Source organism: Abramis brama (assembly GCF_963993115.1).
Source record: "Abramis brama genome assembly, chromosome: 5".
In the NCBI taxonomy this organism is placed as follows: Eukaryota; Metazoa; Chordata; class Actinopteri; order Cypriniformes; family Leuciscidae; genus Abramis; species Abramis brama.
In genome coordinates, this window is record NC_139967.1 from 7902071 (window position 1) to 7911337 (window position 9267).

At 36.1% G+C, this 9267-nt stretch overlaps 1 protein-coding gene across 1 annotated transcript in view; it reads right to left on the reverse strand.

Annotated features, from left to right (window-relative positions):
• The window catches only part of aifm3 (AIF family member 3), a 30661-nt gene extending 22705 nt beyond the window's left edge, over positions 1-7956 (reverse strand). The window contains exon 1 of the mRNA XM_084113803.1: positions 7511-7956. The gene's annotated coding sequence lies outside the window, so the exon portion shown is untranslated. The remainder of the gene's footprint in view (positions 1-7510) is intronic.
• Positions 7957-9267: the final 1311 nt, after the last annotated feature.

The window sequence follows — 9267 nt, forward strand, 5'->3', positions numbered from 1 at the left end:
AACCTCTAAAATCTTAAACTCTAATTGTTCTCAGTTTTCCACTTGAATCTTTTTTCAGCCCTTTTCCAGAGTTAACCATTACCCTCATTGACATCTGTACTGTACTTTCACTAACACTTGAGAAGTTCTTGTTTCACAGATTTCAAAGTATTCTGTTTACAGAATACACAACTTTCTTACTTTCTCTGTTTCTGTTTTACTGGAGGATGAAAAAGAGTTCAATATAAAAACTACTGATTTCAGCCTCATATAACATGAGCTTAAATGCCTCAGCATCAGTGTCTAAGCTCAAGAGCCACTTGATATTCACATCACACCCAAAGGTCTGTGAAGTGGCGAGTAAAAAACAAAAGTTTGCCTTAAAGGAAAGGAAATGTTCCACAAACAAAACAGGAGCAGAAGCACCAAACTTTGGGAACCTTTCAAACACAAGCTTTGAGAGCTGCCACAAGAAATAGATTTGATGATCTGCTGGATATGGTGCACATTTTAAAGCAAATCACATTAAAAGGTGAAAAAGAATTTGAACCGAATTGGCACTAGATCGCTCTCAGAGCTTTGCACTGCTCTGCCTTGTTTATTGTAAATAGAGATTAGCAGTATGAAAAAAACACATACTTTTATCAATCCCAAAAGCATCACTGCCTGTAACAAAAAGCAAAAAATAGACTGCCTCCCTCTTCCTGCTGGCAGAAAAGAGCCACTTCTGCTATTCCTGAAGAATTTATGAAAATCTCCATAGCAACTGTGAATCTGGCTATATAAGCTGTGCATAATGCATTATGGTTTATGGCTTACATGAAGGTAAATAAATAAGGTGGTAATTTTATTATTCTCTCTCTCTCTCTCACTCTTACCCGTGCCCTTTTACTATATATTTATCAATTACAGTAAACCTACATCCTCACTAAAAGCTACTCATAGGGTGAATCTCAACATGTGCTTGTCACAATTCACTCCAAAAACTAAAGAAATGCTTTAAGAAATTATATTTTGCATTGTGACATTATTTTCATGAAAATTAAGCAAATACTCATTACCATCAATTCTCTTTTACGCTCAATATTGTAATGCAGTAATTAATAAAAACAATTATAAAATGATTTAGATTTAAATTAGCAATTAAAGGCAGTACAACAAATAATACAAGGATCTATGAATGATAATAAATCTTTTTTTTTTTTTTTTGTAATGAGAATGAAATTTTATTGCACTATAGTACTGAGAATGACAAAGGAAAATGTGCCATAATGTCACAATGCAACAAATCTTAAAATAGGCTTTATTAAAGCAAAATACAAGTTGTCAATGTCGATGTTCACGACAGGTTGCATTCCCCCACTAAGTAGCAACAAACAACTTTACTACATTACATGTTTGTCACAATACTCCTTACTGATTAGGACAGGCTATTAAAAGTGTTACATTGTCACATTGCTTTGCTTACAACTGAGTGAGTCACGTACCAACTTCTTTGTAGGATCAACTGCTGTCCTTTCTGGGAAATCAGGCAGCAAGCCCCAAAAATTTCACTTTTTCCCCTAAAGTAGGTTAATCAGATTTTCAGCCTTCACAACATATGACGCAGTTCTCCCTCTTGCTTACGGTTATGTCTGTCCTTAAGCCAAAAGCAAAAACTCTTTGCTGTAAACAGGCTGTTAAGCTCACTATCTACAGCTACCACAATACCTGAAGATCCACACTTCTTAGATACATTAGCGGTTCTACCAAATGTATATTTTAGAGATGCACCGATACTAAATTTCTCCACCGATACCAATACCGATTATTCAGAATGCCGATACCGATAGTATGACTTTCTTAAGGGAAAAATCTCTCCCAACTAACTGCTTGAACTGAGATGCTACAGCGATCTGTCACGTCACATGTGAGAGCGTCAAAACACCAATTATTGTTTGAATTAAGTGATAAAATGGACAGAATTTGAAAGCTGAGACTTTGTTTCTTACCAGAACTAAAGTGTAAAGCTCTTTGAGATTACTGAAAGGGAGAGGAGCTACAAATAATGTTTACTGTTGGGAAAAACTGTGGACCTGGCAACCCTGCTTAAATTATGGGTGATTCATAGGGTCACTTTGAGCCTGCATTTACGTTGCAATTAAAAAAACAAAAAAAAACGTATATGCGTTATTGTCGTGTTAACTTTGTTCATAACTCTGTTCATATATTGCAATAAAAGTGTATGGCTCTAAACTATTACTGAGCAGGTGACATGAAATCTTATTATGTCTTATTAAGATCATGTTAATTGAGAGACTAAATAAATAATAAAACAAATTAGTAAAAATAATAGTATTAGTAAAAATAATGTAAAAAATGTGTATCACACCGCAGGACTATTTAAAAATGAACTAGTCAAGGTGAAATGGTGATTAAAAATGGCGAAAAACCTCAATTAAATGCTGATCCATCACAGTACCTAAAATATACACTTTTCCTTTGATATTTCATACTCCTAGTCATATACAGTACTGTTCAAACTTTAGGGGTCAGTAAGATTTTTTTTCTTAAAGAAATAAATACTTCTATTGAGCAAGGATGTTAAAAGAATAAATTACATTTCGAAATATTTTCAAACAGTAGGCTATATACAATTAAAAATATATATTAACTGTTTTTACTGTATTTTTGGTCAAATAAATGCAAGCTTGGTGAGCAGAAGAGGCTTCTTTCAAAAACTCGAAACTTTTGAACAGTAGTGTACATTATGACCTGAAATACTGATGCTGTTAATAAAAAAGCCATAGAGCATGTTATGTGTAACTACTACCCTAGTGTATGTCCACTACCATCTCATTTCTGTCTATTTTAGGAGGCATAGTTGATAATTAACTCCATTTAGTCTCAAGAACTATGAAAGAGCAGTCATATTTTCTTATGGCAATGTTCAGAAAAGACACTGGCTCCCTCAGGATCTTTACTGATCCAGCAGACTTTAATTTTCTACCCCTGCTGTTCCACCCAAAACGTTTTGACAGTTGCAAGTTACAGCTCTACTCACAATACTGCAATGTACCAGCAAAGCTGGCCTAAAGACTGCATTATAAAAGCAGCGCTGGCCCACAATCTAAAGCCATTTCATTAAAACGAGCAACACCATTCCAAAAAAACAGCCTGCAAAAGCATTTTCTCTCCTCCTGAAAGCCTTTGAGAGACAACCTACACAAGCACAACTGTCCACACGCTGAGCACTGACTGACTGCGCTGTTTTATCCAGATTCCAGACAGGACAATGACAAAAACAATATACCTACTGTATGATCATGCCTGTCTCCGATCCATCATTCTTTTCTGCTGTTAAGAACTGGAAATGTCCCACCCAGTACATTTAAATGAATGCTTCTCTGGACACAGGTTTGTCCCCTTCCCAGTTCCCACACCCACAACCTCCCCCCCACCAACACACACACACACGGTTTATCACCTGGACTCTGACTGGCACGCGAGCCCACAGTCATGACTTGAGCAGTGGATGGTTTCAGGAACTATATGTAAGTCCACAAATGGAAGCATGTGTCAGCTACAAGACAGCATTGGTTTTATCACACAGTGTCAATCATTCATTCATTCATTCAAAAAAAGTAGTGAATAACACAGTCGCTGAGCATGCAGAATTGAACTGTGGATTAAATTTGCATTAGAACAAGTCAAATTAAAATGCACTAAAATAAATTGAAAAAGCTGCAATGAGTGTAATTTTAAATAGAAATGGAAGGATCGTCAAGACAAACTTCCAATGAAGGCTAGTCAAAGCCTTGTCTGAAAGTTTACTAGTTTTATAGGCCTTTAAAATTACAAGATTAAGATTAAAATCAGAGAGGATGCATTAAATTGCTCAAACGTGACAGTAAAGAAATTTATTATGTTACAAAAGATTTCTATTTCAAATTAATGTTGTCCTTTTGTATTTTCTTTACAAAAGATATATTCTGAAAATAATGCATTAGGGTTCAACAAAAATATTAGCCAAAAATATCGAATCATTTTATTATTAGATAATAATAATAATAATAATAAAAATGTGCCACCACATGAATAGATTACATTTAAAATATATTAAAATAAAAAAAAGTTATATTTGATTTGTAATGTTTCACAATATTTTTACTGTGTATTTTTTATCACATTAATGCCACCTTGATGAAACTTTTCAAAATCTTACCAACCCCAAAATATTGAATGGTAGTGTAGGCCTAGAAAATTGTATTCTATCTTTAGATTTAAGAATTGAACTTCCATTGCATGGGCCGGTGTGGAAGCACACGTCATTTCACAGAATCCATTACCTGTGTTGACTTTCTTTGAATTGTTTAGTAAATTATTCTTCCTGTCAATCCAATTCAAATTTCAATTCAACTTCCAGTGGATGTGGCCAATTTAGGTACATCTGAAAAATTCCCCAGTAAATTCTAACCAAAAAAAACACTCAAGAATAAAAAATACAATGAGATCTTGTTCATTTCTCCAAGAATAAGGAGCAAATATAACTTTAGCTGCTGCTCAGATTGTTTCCTGAGAAAAAGACCCCAAGAATCTCAGAAGAGACCTCAACAATGTCTCAGACTGTGCTCAGAATTACCAAGACACCAACGTCTGTAATCAAAAGTCAGAGATTTCAATATGAACTCAAACACTTCTCATTAAATTAACCAAGGAAGGTGGCATATCTTCTCAAGAGCCACCAGAACAAGTAATAAAAATGTTCTTTGGGATGATATTTTGAGTCTAAACTTGACTGGCAAATAAAGTTTTACTGAAAAAAATCCCTTAAGGTGAATTTGATGCTCAAACAAACAATAGATGGTGGAAATATTTGAAGCAAGATCATACAAGCTGTCAACAGTCCTTATGTATTAAGTGTATTCTGGTTAAACATTAGGCCATTTGCCCTGATCTAAAGAAGATAAAGTGTCCCCTGATCGAAGGAAGATAAATCAGAGTGCGAACACTCACAACAAAGCAGAACCACACCTAATGTTTGTCAACCTTCATCCTGCTCTCTTCCTTTTTCCATTCACTGCTATTTGTCTCTAGATTTATTCAAAAGCAACACCACCATAACCAGTGGCATTGCAGCTCAGCTGTTTGATCAACATGCTGGAGGAATACAGGCAAAGCATCACAGCATTGTTTGAGTGTTTACACCAGAACATTTACATGTACCCTCAGTCAGGGATGCCATGTACTGTAAGCATTTGCTTTAGTCTGAACAGACGTGCTGTACAAGCAAACAATGACATGCTTGCACTTAGATATATCATTTAGAGACTTGCATGTCAGGAAACAGCACAAGCACTTTGATAGATTGATATTAATTTATGATATAGCCTGATTATTATTAATGATAGCCTGTAATTCACAGCTGAGTTCTCGTTCCTATAAATCAAAAATGTATTGCATTTCTGACAAGTTTTAAGAGATGGCCACCTTTTCATAAATGCAATACATTTTTGATTTATAGGAACGAGAACCGCTGAAAAAATTAAATAAAATGAAATAAAACGGTTAGCAAAGTTGCCAAAGTCTGAATTATAAGTCTAATAAGGTTTAATTTGTTAGCATTGGTTAACTACATTATTTAACTAAAACTGAACAATATTTCTACTGCGTTTATTCATCATAGCCAATGTTAATTTCAACATTTACTAATACATTTTTAAAACCAAAAGTTATTTTTTGTGTGTGAACTAACATTACTGTGAGCTAACATTAACAAACAATGAGCAATTAAATTTGTATTAACATTAACCAAGTTTAATAAATGCTTTAAAAGTATATTGCCCATATTGTTAATTTATGTAGCTAATCCATTATCTAATGTTCACTTAAGACATTCTACTAACTATAAGTAACTTTGCAACCACATGTCAACTAACTCTCATTAGAGTATTAGTAGACTGTTCAGTAAGGGTTAGTAGAATAAGTTGACATGTGGTTGCAAAGTTGAGGAGCATTAAAATAAAGTGTTATCAGATATTAAGCAGACAGTCTCCTAATACTCTAATGACTGCTAGTTGACATGTAGTGGTAAAGTTACTCATATTAAGTGGAATGTCTCAAGTGGACTATCTAAATAAGCAAGGTCACAGATCCAAGGGCCCCCAGGGTCCATCCGTAGGCCCCTTAAAGAACAGTGTCTGAGCAATAAAATTTTCCTTTGTTAATCCCCAAAACTACAATAGCGGTCTTGAGTTGTAGTGAGATGTAAAGAGGCTTTTGTTTGACTTAGTTTATCACTCCGAGCTGCCACAGGATTATTACAGTGCAAATGAAATTCAAATACTGGCTTACAGCTAATCAGATTCCTCATTACGAGCTCTGAAAAGAAGAAACAAACAAACATCATGACCCAAGTGGGCCTCTGGCTTCTTCTGATATATGAGTTCAGCTGGAAGTTGTGTGTAACTCGTTGTAAGCCTTTGCCATAATCAGAAGTTCAGTGGAGTTCAGCGCTGATCTGGTTGTGGAATTTAGATACGTTAAGGCACACACTTATAATTCTAGCTGTTACTTGCATATTCACTTTAACAGTCAAAGCAAATGGTGCTTGAAAAATATCTGTCCAAAATGTTCAAACGCACCTTAAAGACAAAAAAATCGTTATATTTTCATACAAACCACAAGGGAAACAAAAAGAATACAGGCAACACTGCGTTTTAAGTCTGAACAGGAATGGGAGAAATCTTGATATATCCTTTAATATCAAGATTTTATTATACTGTAAAGCTCAGCTGTACTTTCATATCCTTTTTATCTTCAATACACTGAAAAAAATTGGTGTAGGATTTACTTTGAAGCAATTTTCACTTAGAAATAGATTTTTTTTACAGTGTAAAACATGAAAATATCGACATTTTTCATGTCTTTTAAAAGGATATAGAAAAGAGTTCCCACACATTCCTATGATTTTCCAGTCATTATTGATTACTGAATAATGATTTAAATGTGTATTTATTTATTTAGAAGATTTAATCATTTTTTTTGTATTATGTATAATGATTGCACCCAGAAAGAGCCATATGTCTAGATTAAATCTTAATTTAATATCTTAAATGTAAATTAAAAGTTGACAATAGAAATTCCCATGGCTTTTCCATGCCTGGAAAATCACAATTTCAAAACTCCTGATATTTCTAGGTTTTTCATCATTGTGAGAACCCCAAATAGGGTAAATAGAAAGAAAAACTGAAGCTGACCTCAGAGAATTAAAGTTTACACAAGTTCATCCATCATCTGAGGTCTCAATGCACCATGCTATAATATTCCAATGCTGTGGACCTCAAATCTGCACCAACGTACTGTACATGACCAAACCGCTTCCCAGTGCAAAATTCAACCTCAGATATCACACGTACTGCACAGAGCTTTCCTTTATCTTATCTGCTTGCAGAAGTTCATTAAATCTGATAAGACACTGTTCCATGTTCTAGCAGATTACAATCTGAATTGCATAACATTAACAAACTGAGAGTTCATGATCTCTACTCACCTGGTCCTGTCTCAATCAGGTGTGCTCAGAGTTTTCTGCATAAGGCAAGAGGTGTGGATCCCGCTGAAATTTCACTAGGTTTTCAGTCAGATGTTATCTGTGAAGCTGGATTGGTGTTATTCCTCTTTCCTGTGGAGAATTCCAGAGCGCAGCACTCTCCTCTCCTGCCTCCTCCTCGCGCTTTTACTGCAGTAGCCCAAGATCAAGACACAGTCCCACCACAAACCTCTGACACACACACACACACACACACACAGCAGAAAGCAGAGGCGCTTGTAAGAACTGTTCTCTCTTACTCTCTCTCTCTCACTTTTGTGCTTGTCTTTCATAAACACCCTCTCTTTTTACCCCCTTCTTTCTTTTTACTCACTCCTGCTCTCTCTCTCTCTCTCTCCTCTCTCTCTCTCTCTGGCGGAGGTTGGGGTTGCAGGCTTGCAGCAGCAGGACTCTTGCCAGTAACTCAGCTGTATGCAGTATTGATAGAGTTGCTCAGGGATGCTAACACAGCATGAATTTTCCCAGCGCTCCACTTTCCCTTTCGCTCTTCACCCCCTCCTGCAACTCCGTCTCTCCTTTGTGTCACTCCCCCAACCTATCAATCTGATTCCTTTAGCTGACCGCTATCTAAATCACTCTGCACCCGTGATCTCTTTTATTCTACTTAGTTTTTATTGAGCTTGTTCTCTCCTAAATGTACCACGTCATGGGGCTAACTTGCCATTTTACCAGATCAAATCTCAGGTTCGCACTTCATTGCTGCATGCTGCCTGTCTGCATCCCTGTAGAATAAATGATCATTCTGCATCATTAATGCTCATTAGTGGCACTTGCTAAGACTATCACTATTATTTATGCTCATACTTAGGTTTAGGAATTAGAATAAATCTCTGTGTAACACTAATTGATGCAGGTGCTTTTCTCACCCTGGACTGTTTGTGCTGTGGACAAGAACTAAAAGACAGGTGTTGAAAAGAAGTGCACTATTATTTTTAAAGCTGCAGTCCGTAGTTTTTCCTCTTTGTCGCCCTCTCTGTTCGAAATCTGCAATTGCAGTTATTAGCGGAATTATCAACTTTACGGGGGTTGTGCCTCGGCACAGCGCGGATGAATCCAATGTTTTGAGGAGAATGTGCGGCTGTCAGTCAGTGTGGATGATACTATCATTCGCAATCACAGATTCTACTTTTTGGAAGTATGACCAACATAAGAATTTTCACTGGAAAATGTAATCTGAACAAGTAACATCCACTTTTGTTCTGACCAACTAAGAAAAAAAAAGCATTGCAGTAAATCGCGCTGATTAAATCTAACGATCGCTTATCATATCACGTCAAACCATGCAAATTATACTTTGTTCTCAAATTGTTAATGTTAACAACATCAGCATTACGTGACTACATTTAATGCCCTTCAGATATTTATCCTTGTTTTCGCATGGGCCCAGCTGCAGTCTCTTTTTTTCTGTAGCCACTCCGAAGTCTGAAGTCTTTTGTGTTTTACAACGGGTGAATCTTCAGTTGTCACAGGTGATTGTCGTTTGAACCTTTCTGGATCCGCCATCAAATTGATAAGTTTAATTATATCAAGTGCTGAGAGAAAAGACAATAAATCTCCACCTCCAACATCCTCACACGGAACATGGCCTACTAGACGAGACCCATTCTTTATGTGTACAGATGTGACATAATGACGCAAAGACGTGCTCGAATTTCCCGTGGAAATCCACCAGTACCACTGGAATTAAAAACATTATTACA